Source organism: Erpetoichthys calabaricus, chromosome 15 (assembly GCF_900747795.2).
Source record: "Erpetoichthys calabaricus chromosome 15, fErpCal1.3, whole genome shotgun sequence".
In the NCBI taxonomy this organism is placed as follows: domain Eukaryota; kingdom Metazoa; phylum Chordata; class Cladistia; order Polypteriformes; family Polypteridae; genus Erpetoichthys; species Erpetoichthys calabaricus.
In genome coordinates this window covers 30,967,987-30,995,620 of record NC_041408.2, presented here as the reverse complement: position 1 = coordinate 30,995,620, position 27,634 = coordinate 30,967,987, and the positions used below count along the sequence as shown (strand labels likewise).

The following is a 27,634-nucleotide window of genomic DNA, read 5'->3' as shown; positions in this document are numbered from 1 at the left end:
ACGTGTCTATGCACGTGGATTACAAAGCAATGGACAACTATTAGATGAGTCCTAGATGAACCCAGATAGCCTCTTGTGGCCTGCAGGATCACTCCTGCTGCCTAAAACTGACACAGACAGACGCAGGACACAATTTCAGCAAACACTTTTTTATTTTTTTTCCCCTGGGAAATGCCTTCTTTCGTTTCCCACCTGCACAGAACAGTTAAAGCATAAACAGAGCATCTTCTTTTCTCTTTCTTCTCTCTCTCTCACTCTCTCTATCAGTCCACCTCCACTCCTCCTGGCAACAAGCTTTATCCTCCACCTCCTGACTCAGGCTCCCGGAGTAGTGGCAGCTGCCACTCAGAAGTGCTCCAGGTGTCCGGTGATCTTCTTCTGGAAGCACTTCTGGGTGTAACAGAAGTGCTGCACCAAAGGGCTCAGCTGTTCATACAACACCTCATGACAGCACAGAGAGAACCAAACAGGGCTTCTCCAAACTCCAGCTCCCCAGGAGCCCTGTGGGAGTACGAGGGACTGCTGCGACCCAGAGGGGCCGTCATCTACCCCCTGGTCCTTCCACTATAGAGGTGTCCCAGCCGAGTAAGAGCCCCAGCCATCCACCACACCCTATTTCATTTTTCTGCCTGGATTGACTAAACTGGTTTGACAACAGATTTTCAGGTGAAAATCACAATTAAGTCTTTGTTCAATACGAATTTTCTATTTGAAATTTAGTTTCTTAGTGACCAATTGGAAGAAATAAGGATGCATGATTTTTTTTTTTCTGGCCAGACATTTATATCCATGATCTATTGGTTGTAATGCATATTGGTATTTTTTTTTTTAATGAAACAAACTACTTAGGACTATAGCTCAAATCGTGTCATGTCATTTTCTAACCTGCTTAATCCATACTACAGTCACGGCGGGTGGTGGAGTAAATCCCAGCTAGCATAGGACACAAAGAATGAACAAACTCTACTCATGGCACCAGTCGAAGAGCTCAAATCATTTTGAGAGGAAAAAAAAAAACTCTTAGAAGGGTTTGTTCTTACACAATCATTTCCACGCCAAGTTACTGAAATTAGTTCTGCTGTAGAACAGGCCATTCTTTATTATCTTAATGATAATCAGTGACAAAATAGCAGAGTTATATACTGTTCAAGAGTGCCCAGTTATTCAGTAACTAACCATTTTAATGTAATTCATGTCTGTGGGGGTCAAAGCCTACCCTGCCAACTTTGGGTGCAAGGCAGGAATCAGTTCTGAACAGGGTGCCAGTCCACCTTAGGGCATACCCCCACATTTACTTATATCTGGACAGTCTGGTACCTTCAATTAACACAAAGAACATTTATTTTAGGATGTTGGTAGACAACTAGAGAGCTTAAGAAAAACAAAAAAAACCCAACATAAGCACGGAAAGAACTGCAAAGCTGGGCACAAGATGACATTCAAATACAGGGTTCCGTGTACTCCAGTTTCCTCTCACAGTCCAAAGACATGCAGGTTAGGTGCATTGGCGTTTCTAAATTGTCCCTCGTGCGCGTGTGTGTGTTTCGTGTGTCTGAGCGCCCTGCGGTGGGCTGGCGCTCTGCCCGGGTTTGTTTCCTGCCTTGCGCCCTGTGTTGGCTGGGATTGGCTCCAGCAGACCCCCGTGACCCTGTAGTTAGGATATAACAGGTTGGATAATGGATGGATACATATTTAACTTGACTCCTCTGTCTGTGTGTCTGGGTCAAATCTTGCCACTGATTTTACACGAACTTTTGGCAAAGCGAATTTCTTCAGATTTTGCATAAGTGTTCAGTATTGATTACAATACAATAATCCGTCAAAACCGAAGCAATTACGTAACAAATTTGTCCGTAATAAATGGTTATGCGATTCCAATTAACGCACACACAACAATGACGGAGAGAGAATATAGTGAAATATAGGAGCATACAAATGAGAGCCGCATCGGATTGCCCCCACATGCCTCTGAGTGGACTGGGTAAATATGCGTGCCGACTTTACTTGTTTACTCTTGCGAAGGGGTAGCCGTGATGATCACGGTGAGGCAGTATTGCCGTAAACTTGCCGTTCTGTCGTCGATATTTTTTTACAGCGACCGAGCGCTAATCCCATAAGATCCTGAACAGAAAGACAGAGACCAAAATATAATTCTTTTTAGTATTCAAATAAGTCTGCAAAAAAAGATTTATTATGTAATACTTTTAAAGAAGCTTCTCGTTCATGAAAATTGATTAAGGAAAAATCATTTGCAAAATACTTTTTTAAGTAAAACAATTTTATTTACTTTAGTTATAAATGCACTAAAAAGCAAAACATAAATTTTCCTTTAACCACAATTTTCGTGGTTATATATGTAGCTAAATAAAATCGTGGGCGCACATACATTAATTAATTCATTAATAATTAATAAATTAGCTACTTTCAGCATAAAATGCAAAAAAAAAAAACCCAAAACATTGTAATTCCCCACCATGCTAAACAATTTTCAAAAATTGTTTGAATTAACCCATTTATGCGTGTTCCACGATTTTATTTAGTCACAAAACTAAAAATGATTTTTGCTTTTTAGTGCATTTATAACTAAAGTTATATCATTGTACTTAAAAATCGTTTTACTTATAAAAAATTGTATACATTTTTTTTTTTTCATTTTTCATATGATTGAAGTCCACCTGTGGCAGACTGAATTGATTTGACATCATTTAGATATGCAGACACCTGTGTACAGTTTATAAGGTCCTACAGTTCATAATGCATGTCAGTACAAAAACCAAGCCAAGAAGCCCAAGGAACTCTTTGGAGATGTCTGCAATCAAATTGTGGTGAGGCATAGATCAGGGCAAGGGTATACATCTAAGCTTTGAGTGTTCCTTAGGAGCACAGTGGCCTCAATTATTGTCAAATGGAAAAAGTTTGGAAGGGTTTGGGTTAGGCTTGGTCAGAGAGGCGACCAAGAACCCAGTTGTCCCTCTAGAAACACCTCAAGTTTTCTGCTGAGATTGGAGAACCTGTTAGAAGGACAACTATCTCAGCAGCACTCCATCAATCAGGCATTTATGGTAAAGTGGCTAATGCCTGCTTAGAGTTTGCCAAATGGTATTTAAAGGACTCTGAGAGCATGAGGAAAAATGTTGTCTAGTCTGATGAGATAAATATTGATCTCTATAAGCAGCTCTCCAGGCACTATATCTAGTGAAGAACAAGCACTGCTCATCACCTAATACCATCATCATACTATAGGGTGCTTTTCAGCGACAGAGTCAGGCAAACTGGTCAGAAATGACCTAGGCATACAACCAAGACAACACTGGAGTGGCTTTGGGTCAAGTCTTTGCCTGTCCTTGAGGGCTTCCAAATCCCAATCTAAAACCTCATATAACACCTGTAGAGAGACCTGAAGATGTAAGTTTACAGATGCTTCTCATCCAATCTAACAGAGCATGAGAGGATCTGCCAGGAAAAATAGGATAAACTGCCGAAATCCTGGTGCGCAAAGCTTGTAGAAACATACCCAAAATGACTCAAAGCTGTAACTGCTGCAAAAGGGGCTTCCATAAAGTACTGAATTAAGGGCCTGAATACTTACTGTACAGGACTGAGAAATTTCAGTTTTTGTTTTTTAAAAAATGTGTACACCTTTCCTTAACATTCAGTTTTTCATTATGTTACTGAGTGCAGAAAATAAGGGCTCCAAACACTCTCTAAATTTACTGTATCTATCAATAACCACCTGAGGAGAGATGAGGCAAATTTTCATATAACAAAGAGTTTACATGCTTCATCGGAACCTTGGTGCTGGAGAGATAAAAAGCTAAACTCCCCCTTTGGGCAAATAAAATTCAGTCTTCTATATAAATAGTGTTTAATTTTTTTTATCCTTCTTTTGCTTTTCTCCAAAAACCTCACCCACCTACAAAGATAAACAGGTGATCATAATAGCTTATTTACATAAACCAGTTTCCAGTATAATCCACAGGTTAGGGCTATATGTCTGGCCACGGTAAAATATGCTTCTTTGCTCTTCAGATTGGTCATCAGTAAACTGCATTTGTATTTACAAAACTGGTTGCCACCTTTATCCAAGGCGACTTACAGCATTTATGATACAATTGATTACATTTCTTTTGGTTTTCCAATTGCAGCACAGGCAGGTCTAGTGACTCGATCATGGTCACACAGTGAACCAAGGCTTTGCTGTTAGACGTGACTTAAAATCCGTGGATCCAAACAGGTAGCAAAACTAAGCAGGGACTCTAAAGCTCCAGAAAATTAATCCATTTCACAGGGTTGCCGTAAAGAGACGTTTAACCTTGCACCATCAGAGCCAACTCTGGACTGGACGCAGAGTAAACGCCGAGTAGTCTTAATTAGCTACTGAACCGCCGGCTTTTGAAGAAACGTGTGCTACCTGGGAAAATCTAAACAATGAGAACCTTGAAACACGAAGCCAATATTGACTAGGCTGGGAATCAATTCAGTCTAAGTAGTCGTGAGGCAGTAGCGCTGATCACATATCTAATGTAACTTCCGCGAAAAATGAATGGTAATGAAATGCTTTTACGATAAATGAACAACGCGTAGACCTATTATTTGTGAATTGAATGTTTCTGTCAAAATTCCGCTTGTAAGCACTTTGTAACCGCAATGAAGTCGTCACGCAAAGCGATCCTACCAAGGGAGCTAAAGGAAAATAACTTTTGTAACTCGGGCATCCGATTTAGACATTGTTACGCGTCAAACGATCAGCCGCTTCTTTCAAAAAGTGTCAGACTAACTTCAGGAATAGCTCGCTTGACCCGGAAGCGATTAATAATCTCACACTTTTTTCTTCGTTAAGGAAGGCAAACAGTCAATGAAGCTTCTTTCGTTGCCAGGAAACGCGGATTCAACTGTTCATGCCACTCATGCCCCGTATCTCTAAAATAAACTTGGATCGCTTAATTCAGGCGAAACGCGGACATCAACATCGTGAAACCAGCTTTCTTTATTTTTGTTCAAGCTGAAAAGAACCTTGATTGCAGACGCCGGAGATTGTGATTTGAATATGTAAGTCGTTGCCTTCTCACGTTCACTTCTCTGTTGCATATTTTGACCAGTACTGTGATGTACAATGTTTCTAGAGTTAGGAGTTCATTAGCGCACAAAGGAGAAAGTTGTTTTTGTCACTGGTTGAGTGCAATGAAATGAACAAAACGTTATCATTCTAAGCGGATATACTGGGTTTTCGTAGATTTATATTAGGGTTCTTAATGTTTAACGAAGGATAGAAGTCACAGCTACAATTTTATTTTAATTTTCAAACGCAGTACGAGTTTGTTTCTATCGCACCTTAAGGACATGCCTTATTCAAAGGTACAGAAATAATTAGCGAGACCGGAAAATACAGTAATAAATATGTAACGGTGACGCAATATTGAGGAAAACGCTTGCTAAAGTGTATGGGTTGTTTTTGATATGTATATACATGCAAATACAGTATATGATGATGCCCCAATGTCTAGATTAAACACTAAAAATTAATTATTTTTGTTCACGTGAAGTTCATCAGCCGTTGAATCATCTCGACCCCAGTGTGATTATATATGCACTCCTATCCTTAGTTTTATTTTCCTCTTCTTCCATCGCAAGTATTGAAAGTACTGAATTTGAAAGCATATGCCTCTTTGGCCATGCCTTTGTTATTTCCCATTGCATTTTTCCATTTATGGCTTAATATACTGTATCCTGTTCTTTTAAATGGCGTGGTGTAGTTATGCATCCACACATCCACGCCCCATTGCATACATTTTCTAGTTGTATGCACTTGGTTACCCTGACTTAAGTAGAATTGCTGTTGGAGTAAAGTACACTTTGCTGAACATTTTATAGATGCTGCATTCTGCATTGAATGAAACAATGATAGAAATTCTTAACAATCCACCTTTCACCATATGAAACAATGAAACACACGTTTTGAAAAGTCCATTAACTGTTCTGTAATTATGTTTGAAGTTATTAAAATTGTTCATTCATGAATTGCTTATTGTTGTCCTTTTTGCAGAACAAAAACAAACATACCATAGCAATACTAATGGTTTGGCAGGAGTGGGTGGCCTAAGGTGTATCAGAAGAATTATGTTAAATAGAATTACCAGATCTAGAACATATGGATGCTTTCAGGATTGGTTAAAATGGAAAAAGGTAGACCAAATATCAAATTTAAATATTTACAGTGTACCTTAGCCTAGTATATACTAATTAATACTGATACAGAGGATGAAATAGAGATGAGGAAAATTTTCCTAGTGTTCTTTCTAAAGTAGGTGTTCTGAACCTCAGTTCTGTGTGGTCACAGTTGCAACAGGTTTTCATTCCAACCAAGTTCTTAAGTAGAAGTCAATTCTAGCTATTAGTGAAAGTCTATATTTACTTATGTGAAATGCTAGTACTTTTGTTATGCTATTTCAGTAATTTTTAATTTTATGCATTTTCTTCTCTGGCAAAAGGATTAATGTGGTTTGTAAATACAGCTGTTTAAGACAAAAAGAAACAGAAATTATGACTGTTAACAAGTGAGTAATCTAAAATGAAGCCCAATGCCCTTGAGTTAAATTAGCAGCAATAACTGGCTTCTAATTAAGAGATTGGTAAGAACAACCCTCCAACCAAGAGTGAGAACCCCTGATGTAGAGTATTGTTATAGTTGAAACCCTCCAGTGTCAATCCTGATGTGAAACACCTCAAAAAAATGTACAAAAAGGAAAAGGAAGAAAAAAATCATATTGTAATTGGGGCAATGTAGTCATAATAATAGGAACTCCTGCAATTCAATAAATCTATGTTACACATCCCAAAATGTTATTATTTTAACATATCAGATTATGTTATCTGTCTGTCATGCTGCAATGGACTGGTGCCTTATCCAGGGACTGTTCCTATGTTATGCCTAATGCATGCTGTGGTATGCTAAAGCATCCTCACAACCCTCCTCACGATAGCAAGGTTTAGAAAATGGATGAGTAGGAAATCGGTCTGTTTTCTGCAGACTGCTATGGTTCACTTCTGTTCTTTGTTTTCTTCCTGTAGCTTCTGGTTCTGCATATAGGAACTGATGGTTTGGTTTCTTTAACTTTGTATTGGGGTGAAAATGTCTTCAGTTGTATTGTATTTGGTTTGTGGAGTGACCTCCCAAGGGTATGACATCTGCTTACTTGATTTATTCTTTTAATAGGCAAATTAAAACCCATCTATTGAAGACTGAATATGATTTAGATCATCTTTCTTAACTTTTCTCTTAGTTCAGCCAGTCTGCTCAAGTCTTTATAATCTAATTAGAAGCTGGCTTAGTTGTGTGTAGTCTTCTAGCTTTTTATAAATTTTTTCTACTTTATTTACTTTCTTGTGATATTTTGCAGTTTTATGTTTCATTTATGTATCTTTATATATAATCTTCATTTGGATCTTGATCTTTGTTTGTCCGCGAATTCCACGCATGCGTAGACCACCTTCCAGTTTAGTACATTGTTGTTACTCACGGATGTCAACAATGTGCCGGAATAACGAAAGGGGTGGTGGACAGTGTTACGCTGGTTAGCACCTGAGGCCTGGTTAGAGAATGAGATTGCCGAAGATAAAAGGTACGTGCCTACGTAACATATGAATGAAAGAAAAACAGTGGGTAAAATGAATGACAACATAACAGCATGTTCCGGAAATTATTATTGTTACGTTGTAGCGGGCGAGTGCTGCGTGTCTCACAGTTGTACCGTGGCTTGCTCACATGTCAGTGAAGTGATCCCTATTTATGCTTTAAAGAGCCTGGATACCTATGTGTCCCCCTTTTACAACCATTGCTCCGTGTATATTGCCTTACTCTTTGGATTGCCACAAAGCAACCTGCGAGATTGGAGAAAGGTTGAGAAGAGATCGTGAGAGGAAACGACAGCATCGTGAAAATGAGACGGACTGTGAACGGAGAGAAGCAGAAATGCTCCTCCACCACCACATAATTACTATTCGGACAGTGATTCCGAGTAGGCCGTTCCTATCGAATCAATGTCCAAGGGTTTTCTTTTGTAATTGTGTTTCCCTTATAAAACATCATAATGCTGTGCGATGAAGGGCCCAGTTCACGACTGACAGCCGCGTTTAAACAGGGAGCCCTTCACAGACAACTTTAACACGCGCAACGTAGTTGGGCGCACGTGGCTAGTGTCCTTATAATGTTACTACAAATAGGATTATTTGTTCTCAGTCTTTTAATTTTATACTGTATTTAATTTCCTTTTCAGGTGCATTTGCATATAATGCACAAAGCACCTATTAAGATAGCTATGTCTGCTTCTCTCTCTGTCTGAATCCCTGTCAATCTCCGTGAAACAACTTGCCCCACCATGGATCAATTTTGTTGAAATGTGACACACTTATACTTCAAGTAAATTTATTGAGACAGTTTAATTTTCATTGTAATATCTAGAACCGATTGCACTGTACACAGTTTTAAAGATTTTAAATCTTCAATTGGAAAGCATTGGCAAATTTGTGAGCTTGTCTATCTTAAAATGAAGGACCATTTTATGTGACGTCACCCACAAATTAGTTTACTATTTCAATTTAACATTGACAGTAGTTACACCAACTTGTATATTTTTATATTTTCCTGTTTTTCATCTCCAATAGCCATGTCAGGCCCTCAGGTCCTTAGAGACTGAGGCCAGTGGGACAGTAAGAGAGGCAGACACAGAGGTGCAAATTGACAAAAAGGTGCACTGTATGGTGCAATAAATTGCTAAAATAGTCCCAAAAAGTGCAAGTAACAAAAAGGTGAAAAAGAATCTATTAGCTTTTAAATTGTACTAAAAATGCCCAATAAATATCTCAAGCAACAGCAAAAAAAAAAAAAAATACTGCGAAAACTGCACCCACCCAATTATTGTTCCATCTGGGTGCTTTACTCCCAGCACATTCAATCTTTAACAGGCTTATGGCCCCAAGCAACCCTGGATGTCCTACCCTTCACCCACCTTATCCTTTCCTGCCCCATCTCCCCTTCTGCTTTCCCGATAGGCTTTTATAAGTTCCTCTAGCAAACAGCTAATAATGTGTCCTGTGCCCCTTTAAACCAGGGAGTTAACCACGCTCATGCATGCTCACCTGTTCACCAGATGGCGCTAGTTCACGCTCACATACACATCCCGACTTCTGCACATGGCTTCCTATGCCCGATCAACTGCACCACCTCAGCCAGCAACAAAAGCAGCAAAAAGTAAGAAATGCAGTTTTTAAAACTTTTATTACACTTCCCTATCTTGCCGCCTCCAAACCTGCAGCAGCAAGCAAGTGCCTTCGGAAGAAATGGACGAGTGGTGGCCGATACAACTTCCTGAGGGCCCTTTGAGGAGAGATGCCAACAACACCATCCAAACTCCTCCCAAGACACCTCACCCAGTGGCCCCTGACATCGTTCTACACCCCTTCATGTGCACCTGAAAGGATGCAGATATGTGCCATTTCTCAAAATTTTATTTATATTACTGATGATGGACAGGGCACAGTTAATTAGAATCATCAGGACACCTCTTTGAGGAACTATAAACTGCCCAGCAAGAAGCTGGTGAGGGAAAATATACTCCTACATTGTTGTGGAGGGAGTTGCATCTTCTCAAACCATTACTGACGGCAACCTGATCCCCAGTACAAGTAAATAAAATACCACACTGTATGTGTGAGTTGGAAGGTACTCATTGCCACTGGCTGATTGAGCGTGTGTGGGACTGCAATCCTATGTGTGCAAGTCCAGTTTTGTGCACGCGGAAACCTCTGCATTTAGTAAATTGTTTCTCCTTTAAAAAATCTTTCTGGCAGTTTGAGTGCAACTCAAAGAGAATGAGTGCATCAGCATCTCAGTCTTCTGATGTTTTAAGTTTAAACAGGTAAATTAAATGATCTTCCTAACCATAGAATTATAAAATGCAAGCAAGAAAAACAACATGTTGCCTTGCTATGAATGGTTTGCCCTGTGACGTTATGCACAAGAGTAAATAAATATTTCACTATTTCATAGTAAGTATAATATACTAGGGTGACCAGACATTGCAGTGACATGGACAGTTCTGATTTCAGGCTATGCGTTCCAATAAATAACTGAAGGATATCAAAATGTCTCAGTTTTAACAGGCTGCCCATCTCATAAAACATGGGTCCGCCAAAACAAACATCCTCATAATATACGAAACTCCAAGGGGGACACCCCCTCTCCTTCATTGTAATATATGTGTAATAACGAAGTCACCACTTCCAGAGGGGATAAGATTGATTAAGAACTTATAGTAAATTTGAGCACCATTGCAACAAGGAACAAGAAACAGAGCACCAGCATTTATTTGATTTACCCTGATCCCTCTCTGATGATGATGAGATAAAGCAGGCATGAAACAAACGAGGATGGGTTGTGTTCGTGGGCATACATGCTACGCAAGTGTCCAGGCTTGAAAATCTGGTCACCGTATAATTTACCATCAGCGCGCCATATTCACCTGATATCCATAAGGGTCACATGCTGTAATAAAGCTTAACTTTGGAATTAATGGCAAAAGTGCAATCCTGTTTTCAGCCTTTTGCTCAATCATGGTGACATAGCCTTTGGCTCCTGAAACCCTGAAATGATCTGAGAAAGTTCTAGAACCTACCTGCTGAACTCAGTCAATTGGGAGGTACAGTGCCTCTCAAAGTCCTCAAACACACCTGAACTATATGGCATGCATACATTTTCTAACTTGTTCATTGTTATCCTGTGCTACTGTAGAATTTTATGTTTCATTAATATGCCACTTTCATTTAGATTTAATTTTGCAGTTATTAGCTGCCAGATAGTTTAATTTTCTGGGTTTAGTTTTCTGTGTGGATACAGGGAAGGAAAACAGGATGACTCTATATAGTTTGGGGTGCCAGCGGGGACAACCATTTTTATTGTGGTAGCAAAAATCAAAGAAAATAACTGATTGAGTGTGCAAAATCTAATATAAATAGCCCTTTTGGTTCTTTCTAAAGTGGCTCATTTGAGTGGGTCACAACATCTGCGCTCCATCCTCAAAGCAGTCTGGGTCCAAATGAGACACTTATATGTGGGGATATTTGGGCCTTATAGCTCTGAGGCTGGAAGGGGCAAGGTTAGTTTCCCTTAAGGGTCATCTTCTCGCTGTTGTAGAGGAGAAAAAAAGATGACACTGTTAGAGGCAGCGCCCCCTCTCACCTGGCGGAGTACTGCATACCTTGAATGAGCCCTGAAGGTGTCCCTCTGATGCACATGCATGGTAGCTGTTATTGGTATTTTTGCTGTTATACATTTGAGAAGTTGCTGAAGTATTTAATTTGCACGTTGTAGAGTGGAGGTGTTTGCTTCGTTTCAACATTGTGTCTCTTCATCTGTGCCATTAGCACAATGTTGTTGTTTCATGGTGGCATTTGCTACACACAGGTCTTTCATAATGAGAAGTGAGGTGTATGCAAGCACTGAAAAAATTTAAAAGTGCATGCATGTGCCATCTAGTGGCTGTGGTTGAGCGTGAGCAGAATGGACTGCTTCATACACACACAGGTCTCTCATTTATATATGTCTAATTGTACTATTGTTATTAATGTTTTTGCTGCTATAATTGTCAATGAAATTAAGAAAAAAACTTTTTCCTATACTGTATATTTACTGATTAAAGACCTGTCTGAATCTGTCACCAGCTGTGGAAAAATCTAGTATGTTACATCTTTCAGCAAATTGGCGCAGTGGTAGTGCTGCTGCTTTGCAGTAAGGAGATTGTGGGTTCACTCCCCGGGTCCTCCCTGTGTGTAGAGCGCTTTGAGTAGTGAGAAAAGCACTATATAAATGTAAAGAATTATTATTATTATTATGTTGCCCCTATAATTAACAATCTCTAGATTTAATTTTTCCTGAGCTTCATGTACACAATATTGTTTTGTTTTTTTTACGATTCAACAACACCTGCCATTTAAATTGCGCAGCAACTAAATCATGTGATCGTAATCTGCCTTTTTCATTGGTATGTGGTCTTTCCTCATTGGTCAGTGTATTTGCTAGGTTTTTGTCTTGCAGTATGTAAAATTCTGTGTACATGCTAGCTTCTTCCGTCATGCTATAACATCAGGAAAGACCTAGTAACTCCAAAAATTAACAAAACTCAATTTTGAAAATAATGGCAGTTACTAGGTTTTTCTGTTGCACGTGAGATCTGTGGGCAGCCTCAAGTTCATAAGAGCTATGCAGAATTCTTCCCTTGACTGCTGTAAGTTAAACTTTTGGATAATGACATATGCTTGGTTACAGTGTTTATAAAATGCCCTATCCATGTTGGCCTAATACAAAATACTGTAACTGCCATTAAGTTTGAGGCTAGGGCTTTTTGCAAAGTACCCAAAATTAAATACATGCTTTTCTTAGAATGCACTATCCACCATTGTGCTTACTCATGATGGGCAAAAGGTGGTGTAGTGGCAAACGTCGAAGTAGATATGCTGCATGTGAAGACTCTCTGAATTATGTAATAGTAACGTTGTAATAAAAATCTGCAATATCAAAGTGCTGTTTGTAGTCCCATGATAAATAATACTTTGTATTAATTTTTAAAGAATAAATTTGTTTCCTTCAACTTTTGAATAATTCTCTTTAAAGGTGGAATTTATATCTTAGTGAAGACACCACTTAACAATGAATAGGAAGCTAGCAGAATTTTACCTTGAAAATGAAGTACAATTCAGGATTTGTTCCTGCATGAAAGGAATAATCATTTAAAGGCTTCACGCTCTGCTGCTGACACACAATTGCAACGCATCAATCCAATGGTTTCAAACCACTGCCATGTCCTTTTTTATTGTCCTAGTGGCAAACAACTTTCCATTCAGATTCAGGTTTTTCTGCTATATGATCTATCCTATGCATTTTTTATCAGCTAATTACAGGGTCATTACATCAGTTGAACAAAACAGCCTCAGGTATAGTTACATCCCATTGACTTAACAAGGTTCTAGTTTTTGTCAGCTGGCTTCTCTATCCTTTATAAATGTGAATGTCTGGAAAAGTGTGTGTCTATCTATTGTACCTCTTTATATAAATTCTAAAAACAACACATTTAGTCTCAACATAATTCATATGATCACCTATTAGGTGCAGATAGAACTATTGGATTTACTATGATAAGAAATAAGCATTAAAGTATTTCCCTGTGACATCTTTTATTGTAGGGTATGTGATGTTTGAATTGAAGTGGATGTATTTTATTTGCCTTCTTTTGCTATGTTCATCAATAATGCACAAGGCCAATCACTTAAAGGTGCTGGGACCTTGACCATTCTTTTTTGACCACATTGCATGCTTGAGTGAGCTCTGAAAAGAACCTGCAGTATAGATTTAACACCTCATTGAAAACACAACAGTATCTTTTATGAAAAGCCTACCAGTCATTTCTGCTGACATTTAATACATTTTGCAGCACTGGTTCATTTTCAGTTTACAGAGATAAGTGCAGAAATAGGGAAACAAGAATCCCATTTAAGCAAAAAAACACATTTGAACTCAGAGAGAGGACCTGTTTCCTTATTTTTTGCACTGAAAACCAAAAGCTATTGTATGCCACCATTGACTGTTGTGACAAAACCACTAGTGGGCATGCCTGCCACCTTACCTGACACAGATGGACACAGGAGGCACACTTATAAAACACGAGTGCTTTTATTTTTCTTCACTCATGGACAACGTCTTCCCTGTTCCCACGAACTCACAACACAGTCCAAATACAAACACGATCACTATATTCCTCTTTTCCTTCTCTTTCTCTCTTTTCTCCTCCACTCCTCCTCGGTAAGCTTCGTCCACCTTCCATCCAACTCTGGCTCACCGAATACTGTCCACTGGCCTCTTATATAAGGCACCTGGAAGTGCTTCAGGTGCTCGTTGCTCCACTTCCGGCAGCACTTCCAGGTATGGCGGAAGAACCACCCACACGGGCTCAGGAACAGCTGCAGCTTCCCCTGGCAGCACCTCCAGATCCCAACTAGGCTGTAGACAACTCCATCTCCCATGAAGCCCTGTGGGAGTCTGAGGCACCCTGATCCTTCCAGCGAAGAGGTGTCATGGCTGGGTAAGAATCCCAGCCATCTGTGACACTGTAAATTGTTTTAATAGTTTCTGTATTTATGCAGATTTCAGTTTTGCCTATGTTGAAAAAAATCAATAAGTAGAAAATAAACAAATTAAAAAAACTACATAATTTTAGTGTTATTTGTTCTATCAGAATTATTCATCCAATTTCTGTATCTCGCTTTTCCATTACAGGGTTGTAGGTGGCTGGAGCCTATCATGGCAAGTTGAGATCTAAAGAAGGAAGGAATTGGCCTAGGACAGGTTATCACCAAGCAGGATCTTATGCACATCCAGCTTCTTTCATATTGAGGCAATTTAGAGATGTAAATCACTCTGACATGTATGTCTTTAGGATGTGGATGGGTTTGAAGTACCCTGAAAAATCATTTATGAACAATGGGAGTATGTGCAGACTCATCACTGGATACGAAATTGATCCGTATATGTAAATTGGCTACAAAAAATATTCGCCCCTTAGGAGCTTTCACATTTTATTATTATATAACACTTGGATCACATTGAATTTAATTTGTTTCTTTTGACATTAATAAACACCAAAAGACTCTAATGTAAAAGTGAAAACCTCTCTACAAAGTCATCTAAACCAGTTGCAAATATAAAACACAAGTAATTGATTACATAAGTATTCACCCTTTAATATGGCACAACTAAATCATCATTGGTACAACCACTCAGTTTTAGAAATCACATAATTAGTTAAATGAAGGTCATCTGTCTGTAGTCAAGGGGTTTTTAATTGGTTGTTGTCTAAATTCACCTGTATCAGCAAAGGTCAAGTTATGGGAAGTTGACATCATGGCCTAATCTACACAGCGAAGACAAAAGAACACTCCAAACAACTTCTTTTAAAGGAGTTTCAAAAGCACAACTCAGGTGATGGATACAAGAAAATATCAATGTCACTAAATATCTGTTGGACTCCAGTTAAGTCACTCATTAAATAATGGAAACTGGTACAGCTCTAAGTTTGCCCAGAGTAGGCTATCTACAAAAACAGTGATTGTGCAATTAGAAAAATGACAGAGACCACCAACAGACCTATGAGATCTACAGCTACAAGCTACAGTGGCTGAGATTGGAGAGATTGTGGAGACACCCACTGTTGCCCTCCAGTCACAGATTTTTGGGAAGGGGGCAAAGAGAAAGCCACTGTTAAAAAAGTGCACATGACATGTTGGCTAGATTTTATCAGATTGTACATGGTAGACCCTGAAGTCAGCTGGAAGAAGATTCTTTGGTGTAATGTGAGCAAAATTGATCATTTTGTCCATCAGACTATAAGCCATATTCACTATAAGCCAAACAGAACACAGAATTAAAAAAACACCTCAACTGCACTATGAAGCATGACTTTGTCAGCATCATGCTGTGTGGATACTTCTCTGTAGAATGCCCTGGAAGGTTTGTGAGAGTAAAATTAATTCAGCAAAATACGGGAAAGTCCTGGAGGAAAACCTGATGCTTGTAAGAAACCTGCATCTTCGGAGATAAACCTGCATCTTTGGAAATAAATCTGTTTTCCAACAAGACAGTGACCCCAAACAGAATGCAAACACTACACAGGAAGGGCTTAAAAACAACTACGTTCATATCCTGGTGTGGCCAAGCCCAGCTCTCAATCCAATTCAGAATTTGTGTGTGACTCAAGATACCCATGCAGCCGGACAGAGCTTGAGCAGTTTTGCAAAGAAGAATTAGGAAAATATGCAGTGTCCAGATGTGCAAAACTGATGGCGACCAGTTCAAACAGACTCAAGGCTGTCATGACTGCCAAAGGGTCTTCTACTACATTCTGGCTTGTGTGAATACTTATATGATCAATTATTTTGTGTTTTACTGTATATTTTTAATGGTTTTGTTCTCTGGTTTTCCAATGATATGTATGTTAAGTTAATGTTCAACTTTAAATTGAGTGATGAGTTCTTATCTGGTACAAATTATACCCCAGTGCAGTTTTCCAAGTGTATGCCACTTATTGTCATTCAGTCTGAATCACTTATTAACATATACTACTACTGGCTCATTAAAATAGGAAAATTTATTATGAAAGATACCTAGTTTTAGAGAATGTTTTGTTTAAAAGAATTTCAAAAAATGACTTTAGACCATGCCTTCAAGTTAGTTAGCCATTTCTATTAAGGTGAATATTGATTAAAGGTAGTCTACCAATTCCCTCCCTGTTTTCTGACCACATATCATATGTACTAATTTCCTCCCCTTGCTATAACCAGGCACAATGTTTTTATGGACAAATCTATCTGATCATCACAGCTAGCTAGAGATCTGTTGGCCTGGTGAGAAGTGCATGAATTGAATTTTCCATGGGTTAGTGACTATTTGCTTTGGTAGCAAAATGGTCACATGCCATAGCTAATCCCTTAAGGCAGACATGTGGGTAGACTGCTGCTCTTCCTGATTTAAGAATTTTTAACTGTACATATTTATTTTTTTGTTTACAGTAGTTTACTTTTATTGGAATTAGGACTAGTAGAACATTTACCTTTTTGCTATTGAAGAGACAATTTATTGGATAGAACTTTTATCAGGGATTGAACCCTAATTATGTATGACACAAGGTAGGTCTAGCCTTACTCAGCTCAAGCATATATTTTGGGGCCGTCCAAAATGAAATCCCTTTTGGGAAAAGATTTTTTCATGTGCTACAGAGGATTTATAATAATTGCAAATCTTCTTTAGGCCGTGTCACATTAGATGACTTTTCCAGCAATTTTCAATTACACACTTAATTTACATAATTTTAGACAGTTGGTGGCAGTCATGGTGTACTTCTATAACTTCCAGCCATATCGTCTGACATAACCAGTGACTCATTCAGTTAGTTTGCAACTCACCCCAACAAAATTAAAGAGATCTGATTTTGTCCTAAGTTGTAAGGGCAGACCCTATGTGCATGAAAACTGACAACCAATGAACGCTAATTCAGAAGTGTAATGCATATAATGCTGAGATAAGGTGTTTTGGACCTCAGAAACAGAAAAGAGGCTCATCTGTCTGATGTCTTGTGCTTTACATACCAACACAGAATAGAAAAAAGATAAAAAGAGTTGGGGATGCAGCTGAACTTGTCATACATGTTAAGTCTTCATTCAGTTCCTAACTCTCCTCTGATAAGTCAGTGGGAAACCGATGTTTTATATTATTTGAAATTGGAAAAAATCAAATTCTCAGAGGATCTGTACAGAATTTCTTCAAAACCTGGCAGGATCTAATCAATATTATTTTAGAATAAGAGAAATAACTATTACCGCATTTATTTCCCTTCTCCATTTTTTATTTACCTATATATGTTTCTTCCTTTTTTTGTTTATTGTTGCCTTATTAAAAAGCCCTAAGCAATTCTCCTTTGGCTAAGCTCTCCTTCTCAGGGGTGGGGTTCGATTTGTCTTCAATTTTTTTTTTTGTTATAAATTGATCTATTTGTATGGAATGATTACAATAAAATTAATAAATAAAATTAAAAAAAAAAAAGTATTCATTCAGCACTGGCTTAGTCAGACACTACATTATTGGCTGTCAGAAAGAAGGGCGAACACACGGTTCTTTGGAAATGTGTAATTCTGCTGGAAATCCATCAAGCAGTCAAGTAATTTGACATGCCCAGTGTTTTTCAGTCATGTAAATTGACGTGCAGTGAGATCAGCAATGGCAGTTGCCAGTTCTGACATCACCTCTGATTAGAGAATAAAGGTTGCATAATGTGACATCAGCAGTCCTTGGAGTTATTGCAGATGAGTTTGGACTGTGTGGTGAACCCTAACATCCCATAACTAAATGGGAAAATGATGTTTTCTATTATTTTCTATTCTATTATCTTAAACTAGAATCAATTTTTCATTACATGGAATTGTGCAGAGCTTCTTTAGAATTTGACAAGATTTTATTAATGTTATTTTAAATTAACTTTGCTGTGCTTTTGCTAAAGTCTTTAATAAATTCCTATTGTTTTAATTAATAAGAAACTGTATAACACAGTGTGCCTGTCTTGTTTCTTTGTTTTTTCTCATTTTATTAAAAACTAGCTGAAATACCCAGCGTTGCCCGGGAGGAAAATAAAGTGTTTTTTTTTAATTGTTTGAGAAAAATATGATAATAAAAAAAAACACAACTTTAAAAATAAAAATAAATGAACAAACAGTGAAGACTCACTAATGTGCTTGTCTTGCAATCTTGTATGTATGATATCATCCAGTTGACGCTCGGAATCGGACAACTCTATTTAATTTCGAAAGCAACAGAGGCGCGGTGGTGCTCAAACATAAAGAATGCTGGCAGTCACCTCCAGTTTGCCCTCTGGTGGTCTTTCTGAGTGTCAACTGGATGATAACAAGCATACAAGACCGCAAGATCTCCCCCCAGCCTACCCAGAAGGGGGTGGGTTAGGGTTGATTTCACCCTACAGTATTATTGGTCGACCAATGAGAAACATGTGTACCAAGTTTGAAAATCACTCCAGCCGTTCGGAAGTGATGCTGGAACATACAGTACATACATACATACATACATTGACATTTATATATACTGTATATAGATTTAATTTTGGCTTTGGGTTATAATGGGAGTTTTTAGGGTAGTTTATAATTACATGTTTTAATTGTTTCAGTGATACTTGGAATTGTTTGTAGTTTTGATTGAGTAGACTATTTAAATCTTATAATTTTATTTTACTGAATCTTATACTTTAATTTCACATTATTTAACTTCTTCCATATTATAATTCGATCAGAAACTAAATACAAGCTACGGAATAAACCCTGACTGCAATATAATGCACAGTTTCTTTCATTTATCTTTCTAAATGTTAAATATTTCTGACACATTTTAAACATTTTTAACGTCTATTAGGCTATCCATTGTACAGTATCAATGATTTTATCCAATTCTAGAAAAGTTTTTAAAATGATATAATTGTTTTCCATATTTCTTTGAGCTTGTTTTAAGTGAATAGCACTATTTAAGAGTAAATTGAACACAATTCATTTCAGTCCCTGAAGATGTGCATAGTATAAATATCTTATTAAGCAATTTCTTTTTCCTTTCTACTGCTTCTTAATACATGTTGTTGGGTTTTTTTTCCAAGCACTTTACTCAAATTTGTCATGTTTTATTTTTTAGACAGCCCATTATTTTCAACAGAACCTGCTGTGTGCTGTTATGTTATACCTTGGTTATGACATGGACAGTCATGGAACAAAAAGACGTCAGAAGCTGTAGGTCATATGATGTATTGTGAAATTATAGAAGGCTGTTAAAACGAAAGTCTATGTGTCACTTTTATTTTATATGACACCTTTCTTTAGTGACTTGAGCACAAATTACAGGCCCAAAATATATCTGTTTGTCTTTGTTCAGTTGCAGCACAGGAAGATTAAGTGACTTGCTCAGGGTCTCACTTTGGGCCAGAGGTGGGTCCTGAACTGACATGAGACAGAGCTTAGCTCTGTAGACACTAAGACACATAGACTGTAACTATACACCATTAAATTATTCAACAACACTGCTATCTTGTACAGGTGCACACAGTACTAGTGTAACACATATATAAAATTCAAAATATGCCTCACATGCATTACATTTCTGACTTGACTACTCTAATATATAAAGCCATATCTGGTACCTACATTTTAGTGTAGAGATGCACTTGCTCTGTTTAGAAACCCTCATTGTGCTAAAGAAAGTGCACTTTTAACACAGTTTTAACTGACTGATGTGTAAGCTGATGTCCATTTCATGTTTTTCATCTATCTGGATGTCCCAAAGACAAGTTAGAGTTTCAGTGCTACTGCTGAAATAACAAAAAAAATAATAATGCAGATTTATTATGTTTATTATATGGTGTGATAAGGCGTTATATGACCCAACACAAACTGACACCGGAGGCACCCGTGTAAAAGAAATAAACTTTTATTTTCTTCACCTGTGGGGCACGTCTTCCCTGTGTCCCGCAGGCACAACACGGTCCCACAAAGACCAAAAAGCCCAAGTACAAATAATCTCTTCTTCACCACCACTCCTCACCAGAAAGCGTTATCTCCATCCTCCCGACTCTGGCTCCAAATTACCCTCATTCAAGCCCTTTAGCTGCCTCCCATGTGCATGTGTGACAATGTTTATTAGTTTTTTATGAGCTGTGTCACTGATGTTGCCATCATAGGCTTAAGCCACCCAGCAGGCTTTCTATGTGGTTAAGCAGATTTTTAAATTAATGCAGAGGTGGAGATGTATATCCTTTCTCATTACCTGGGTTTATTTTATTGTATTTAGATATGTTTTACAAAGTAAAGTTCATCTGGTATGTTAAGCGGTATTAGTAAAATTATTAAACTGCTTGGAAGTTCTTTATACTACTACTAGCTTGTAATGGGTGTAAGAAGTGAGCAGCCAAGAAAGGTTGGTTTACCACCATGGTAGCCCTATTTAATGATAACTGAAAAGACAGCCGCAAATGGTTCAAGCAAAAAAACACGCAAGGGTTAATTTCTCTGGCAGTGATTCACAGTAGGAGTTCTGTCCTCTGAAATTTCCAGTTTGACACCTGATGCCACTTTCTGAGAAGGAGCTGGTTTTATATTCCGGAGAGTGGAAGGGGCTGATGTTTCTTGGGTGGTGAATGGGGTTAATTGTCCCTCTTGGGTGTTTTTTTTCTTGGCTGCAGAGGAGGGAGGAGAATTTTAGGTTAGTGTCAGTGCCCCCTCTCATCCTGGGGTGGTATTGCTTACCTTGTCAGACCCCAGAAGATGTGTGACAAGGGTTAATCATGGACTTTTTTAAAGTGGTGCTATAGTTGTCTTCATGTTTTACTAAATGAGTTATGTGTTTGTAAGGTGTTTTTCATATGCAGATAAATATAACAGCTTCAAGTAATGTTTTAATATTAATTTGATTTTATCTAGATTGTTTGGATTCGTCTATAAGAGAATGTTGGAAAAAAATATCTGGGTTTGTTATTTCAAAACAGTACATGGATTAATTTTTTATAAATTGCTATGTATAATACGGCATATTTTGTGTTGTGTAACGCTTGATTTATACTAATGTTTCAGAAATGCAGTTCTCTACTTAGTAGCTTATTCCAAGTGTCTAATGCAGTTCTCAACAGTTTTCCCATTGCCCTCTGACTCTAATTATGTTAAATTGCACGTCTTTTAAACTATGATGAAACACTGAGATTTTCATTGATGCTTGAAAATGACCATATTCATTTAGGGATAGAATATGAATATTGATTAAATATTTTAATCTGTAGCCTCCCTGTTTTCTGAATGTTTTCCCCTGACCCCCTGATAAAGGTTTAACATTTTTGTTGTTATATTTTAAGGTAAAGGATGTTGTCTGTTTATTAATTTATTTTTTGATCTTACTACTTGAAACTATTAATTAAATTCCCTGCAGATATATAATTTATGTAGGTGGCAATAGACAATAACACAATAATAAAGACACCAAAGTAGTTACCATCTATCTCAGGATTTACACCCCACTTGGTTCATGTATACAAATATTTCTTTCTCCATCTCATCTCCAAAACATTGGTGCTTTTTATACCATTCAGCTTCATTATTGTGAGATCATTACTAAATGTAATTAGACTTACAAAACTAGGTTTTGGTGACGTTAGGCATTACTGCATGCCATGAATTGAGAAATCTTCTGAAAGGGGCTGACTAGTTAATGTGATCAGTAATAAATAGTCATAAACCCACTTTATCCATTTAAGGGTAGTGGGTGCCAGACCCTATCCTGACAGCACAGGACACAAGGCAGAAAACAGCTCTGGACAGTTTGCAGTCCAGTGTCTCATTCATGTTAACACCCAAACCCACACTAATAGGGCCAATATTGGTTTACCAGGTAATACAATCCACACATCTTTGAGATGTGGGAAGAAAGCCCATGGAGACTGAGGCAGTACAACCTTTATAAATATCCAAAGTACTAAATAAGACTGACATGAAGGTAAGACTGAATGATTATTTTATGTAACCTAAAACTTTTTATAATTTTCTAGTAATAGACAGAAACAGGTGGAAAATGGGTGTTTAGAGAATGCGGATCTTTAATTGTACTAATTTTTGTTAAAACACCCCCATAAAGTAATAACAGAGCAAATATCACACTCTGGCTGCTGTCTGCCTATCAAAAGGTTTAACCTCAGAGAGCTGCCTTGTTGGAATCTTGCTTTTGGAAGATTTGCTCCATGAATAGAACAATAGATCCAAGAACCCAACACATTTGCCCATGTTCATGATATCAATGTTGAATTAGATGTTTTTACTCAGATTAAAATGATATGCTGCCCTTGTTGCCTTTAACCACAGTTTCGGTTTAAAAATGATAAAAGTGAAGTGTAATTTTTCTCCAATGTTTGAGTGTTATGTCCTTCTATTTCATTTTTTAGGGTGTGTGCATACAATTATATAGCAGTTAGACAAGCCTGGAGGACAAAATAACTTATTTTTAATGGATTGTGGGTCAAGGCAGAATACACTAGCCTCTGTCATGTTACACAAGTATTTTGTCAGCTCATTGCAAAATGGACAGTTTTCAAATAGTTTACTGTGAGTTACTTGTCGTGAACCTTTGCCTGAAAAACACCTGACCCCTCGGATTTCCTTCCTGAGTAGTCAGTTCCATCATACGTCTAGCAGAACACCAACACTTTCAGCTTGTATGTTCACCTGTAGTCATGTATAATGCTGCTCCAGGCTGCTGAGGGACATTCCAATTGTAAATAAAACTTTTCAAAGTATGAATTTAGGTGGCCATGTTCTAAAGGCTGGGCTGATCTGATAGATTTTTGTTGGAACTCAGACATCTCCACAATTCCATTTCTGAGCTCCAAACTATAACTTGGATGTAATGAGTGTCTAATAGCTCAAAGTTTCTTGATTCAGATACATTGCACCTTGCACCTTCCAAAGGCTTTTGTGTGGATAGGATCCTTACCAGAACAGACACACCTGATAATATACATGTACAGTGGTGTGAAAAACTATTTGCCCCCTTCCTGATTTCTTATTCTTTTGCATGTTTGTCACACAAAATGTTTCTGATCATCAAACACATTTAACCATTAGTCAAATATAACACAAGTAAACACAAAATGCAGTTTTTAAATGATGGTTTTTATTATTTAGGGAGAAAAAAAATCCAAACCTACATGGTCCTGTGTGAAAAAGTAATTGCCCCCTTGTTAAAAAATAACCTAACTGTGGTGTATCACACCTGAGTTCAATTTCCGTAGCCACCCCCAGGCCTGATTACTGCCACACCTGTTTCAATCAAGAAATCACTTAAATAGGAGCTGCCTGACACAGAGAAGTAGACCAAAAGCACCTCAAAAGCTAGACATCATGCCAAGATCCAAAGAAATTCAGGAACAAATGAGAACAGAAGTAATTGAGATCAATCAGTCTGGTAAAGGTTATAAAGCCATTTCTAAAGCTTTGGGACTCCAGCGAACCACAGTGAGAGCCATTATCCACAAATGGCAAAAACATGGAACAGTGGTGAACCTTCCCAGGAGTGGCCGGCCGACCAAAATTACCCCAAGAGCGCAGAGACGACTCATCCGAGAGGTCACAAAAGACCCCAGGACAACGTCTAAAGAACTGCAGGCCTCACTTGCCTCAATTAAGGTCAGTGTTCACGACTCCACCATAAGAAAGAGACTGGGCAAAAACGGCCTGCATGGCAGATTTCCAAGACGCAAACCTCTGTTAAGCAAAAAGAACATTAGGGCTCGTCTCAATTTTGCTAAGAAACATCTCAATGATTGCCAAGACTTTTGGGAAAATACCTTGTGGACTGATGAGTCAAAAGTTGAACTTTTTGGAAGGCAAATGTCCCGTTACATCTGGCGTAAAAGGAACACAGCATTTCAGAAAAAGAACATCATACCAACAGTAAAATATGGTGGTGGTAGTGTGATGGTCTGGGGTTGTTTTGCTGCTTCAGGACCTGGAAGGCTTGCTGTGATAGATGGAACCATGAATTCTACTGTCTACCAAAAAATCCTGAAGGAGAATGTCCGGCCATCTGTTCGTCAACTCAAGCTGAAGCGATCTTGGGTGCTGCAACAGGACAATGACCCAAAACACACCAGCAAATCCACCTCTGAATGGCTGAAGAAAAACAAAATGAAGACTTTGGAGTGGCCTAGTCAAAGTCCTGACCTGAATCCAATTGAGATGCTATGGCATGACCTTAAAAAGGCGGTTCATGCTAGAAAACCCTCAAATAAAGCTGAATTACAACAATTTTGCAAAGATGAGTGGGCCAAAATTCCTCCAGAGCGCTGTAAAAGACTCATTGCAAGTTATCGCAAACGCTTGATTGCAGTTATTGCTGCTAAGGGTGGCCCAACCAGTTATTAGGTTCAGGGGGCAATTACTTTTTCACACAGGGCCATGTAGGTTTGGATTTTTTTTTCTCCCTAAATAATAAAAATCACCATTTACAAACTGCATTTTGTGTTTACTTGTGTTATATTTGACTAATGGTTAAATGTGTTTGATGATCAGAAACATTTTGTGTGACAAACATGCAAAAGAATAAGAAATCAGGAAGGGGGCAAATAGTTTTTCACACCACTGTATATACAGAGATAAAGAAAAGCAGAGATTTGTTTTAAAAACACACATATTAATGTTTGGTTGAAATTTTTGCCTACATTTAACACAAATATTATTTTAATATTCTAATAACATAAACTGTGTAGTTTTGGTCCATAAAATAATCATCTTACAGAAGTTAGTAATGTAAAAATCCTCAATGCTAACCTTTTTAAAATAGAAATATAATTTTAGTATAAAGCAAGTAAGAAAGCATTTTTGTGACATTTTAAAGTTTTTGCGTGATTTACTTAACTGTCTCCATATTTTACTTAACATAATTGTCTGCACAGTGGCTTAACTTACTTTAACTGTGCACAGAATGCTGATTGCTTATTCTGACATAATGTGCAATAGTTGAACAAATAGCCCCCATCAATACTCAAGTGATTATATTTATCTTACTATCAGATTTTGTGACCTGTGCTACATGTAAGAAGTGTGTTTGTTTGAGAATCAACTTTGACTGCACCATATTGGTGAATTATTCAGAGCATCAAGTTAAGTAATTTAACACAAGGAGTGAAATGCCATCTGCAGTGTCATCCTAATGAGATTTTTACTTCTTAAGAAAATGCCATGCAAACAGATTAGTGAATAGCAAGGAATTTTTTAATTTGCTGTGCTCACTACCTAATTCATCTACTGTGCATGGTAGACTTACATTTACTACCCCTTCAGTGTCTCACCTTGTAACCAGCAGATTGATTTATTCTATCTTGAAGTCCAAATGGATTAATCTGTGGAATATTTAGATGGCTGTGGATACCAAGAATATTTTGCACAAATATCAGTTACATAGTCTATAGAGCTGTTTTCAGGACCAATATTTAAAAACACACAGCTTTATTGCACACATGAAATTCTTACTTATTTTATGTCTTTGAACCTAAAATAACCTTGGATTAAGTCTTATGTAAATAAAAATTTTAAAAGTCTTTATGGAGCATAATTTTCATTTATGGGCCTTGTTACAAATATTTTGAAATACACAATGTTCTTATTTGGCTTTAATGGTCTTTTTTAAAGTGATCGTTCATAACATACAGTATGTTTACCTGTACATAAAAGCTGGAGCTGCCCAGAAATGGCCGATTTGCTCACATCGTCTGGTTACCTAATGGAGTGACGGATTTGATGGAATACAATGAGGTTTAGTCTTTGCTTAGTTTTGAATTTTAAGTCCCCTGGTAGCATTTCCCTTAGTAGTAAGAATTCCTAATGCACAACAATTTTGCTGCTTACCTTGACTTAAGTTATTTACAAATTCACCCTCAGTCTCTGTTTAACTGTTTGTATGTCAGACTTTCCTAATCCAATCATATCCTCATTTTCTCTTGATACAGTCTTCAACTTTATCCAGTTCCTTTGACAGCAGCAGTCCTACTAGTAGCCCTGGACCAGATCTCCTACTCATTGTGCTAGTTATAACTTGTAGGTATAAGACCATGATTTTTTTTCAATAGTACTCACATTAATGGAGTGTGTTTAGAAGGTGCTGTGAACAGATTAATTAAATTTCTCAAACTGTAACAACGTCGTTTTAATGTGCGGTCTGATGTGTCTGTTGGGTTACTTCTCTACCATCTTTGCACATCTAGACTGCGCAATATTTGCCCACTATTATTTACAGAACTGTTCAAGCTCAATCAGATTGGATGGTAATCATTTTTGGACTGCAGTCTTCAAGACATTGGTTTTGGTCTAAGCTCTAACTAAGCCATGCATGGACGTTCACCTTTTTCACCTTCAATCAGTGTGTGGTCAACTTTACTGTGTGTTTCCGGTCATTGTCATGTTGGAAGGAGAACCTAATTTCCATTGACAACTTCTGGTAGAGGGCAGGTTTTCCTCAAGAATTTGATGGTATTTTTCCACATCCATTTTATCTTCTATCTTGACAAGTGCCTCAACACCCCCACAGCAGGATGCTACCACCTCAATGCTTTATTGTAGGTATGGTGTTCTGTGGATGGTAAGTTGTATTGACTTTCCACCAGATATACCGTTTAGTGTTGAGGACAAATACTATGATTTTGGTCTCATTTGACCATAACACCTTTTTCCATTTTGCCTCAGAATCTTCAAGGTGCATTTTTGGCAAAGCTCAATCGAGACTCCTTTCTTGAGAAGTGACTTTTTTCTTGCAACCCACCCATACAAGCCACATTTGTGGAGCATTTGTGATATTGTCACATGCACACAATGACCACTCTTTGCCAAAAATTCCTGTAACTGCTTCAGTTGCCATAGGCCTCTTGGTAGCCTCTCTGACTAGTTTTCTCCTCGCTCTTCCATTCAGTTCGGAGGGATGGCCTGATCTAGGAAGGGTCCTAGTAGTACCAAACACTTTTTTCACTTTTTTTAAAGCATTTTATTTAATTTATTAAAATCAAATAACATTCCATACAAGCAAGTCAAATTTTACAAAACTAGGTTTGAAATAAACACTTTCCACTTCTTGATTATGGACTTTACTGTACTACAAAAGATTGATAAAGCCTTTGAGATTTTTTGTATCCATCTCCTGCCTTGTGCCTGTCCACAGCTTGATCCCTGAGACCTTTCAGTTGCACTTCCAGGCACTGGATTGCTCTAGGAATAGCTGCTTTTATGCTGAACTAATCAGAATGATTACAGTTGATCACAGATAGAAGCCAATTATCTAGGTACAACAGAGAAGGTGAATTGTTCCACCTGATTGAATTTGCAAGTATTTTTTGGAGGGGCGCTTGGTTGATCCTTTATCCATCTCAGTGGTTCTGTTTTTTTATTTTTGCAAACATGTTTTTGATCAGTACATAACTGCAATCAGGGTTATGGGTGGTTTTCTAAAGTGTGGTACTAGTGA

General features: G+C 37.9%; 1 protein-coding gene across 3 annotated transcripts in view; it reads left to right on the top strand.

Moving 5' to 3' along the window:
- The first annotated feature begins 4,840 nt into the window (after positions 1-4,840).
- Positions 4,841-27,634, top strand: part of wdpcp (WD repeat containing planar cell polarity effector) — a 424,187-nt gene continuing 401,393 nt past the window's right edge. For all 3 annotated transcript variants that reach the window (XR_007933616.1, XM_051919684.1, XM_028820594.2), the window contains exon 1: positions 4,841-5,049. The gene's annotated coding sequence lies outside the window, so the exon portion shown is untranslated. The remainder of the gene's footprint in view (positions 5,050-27,634) is intronic.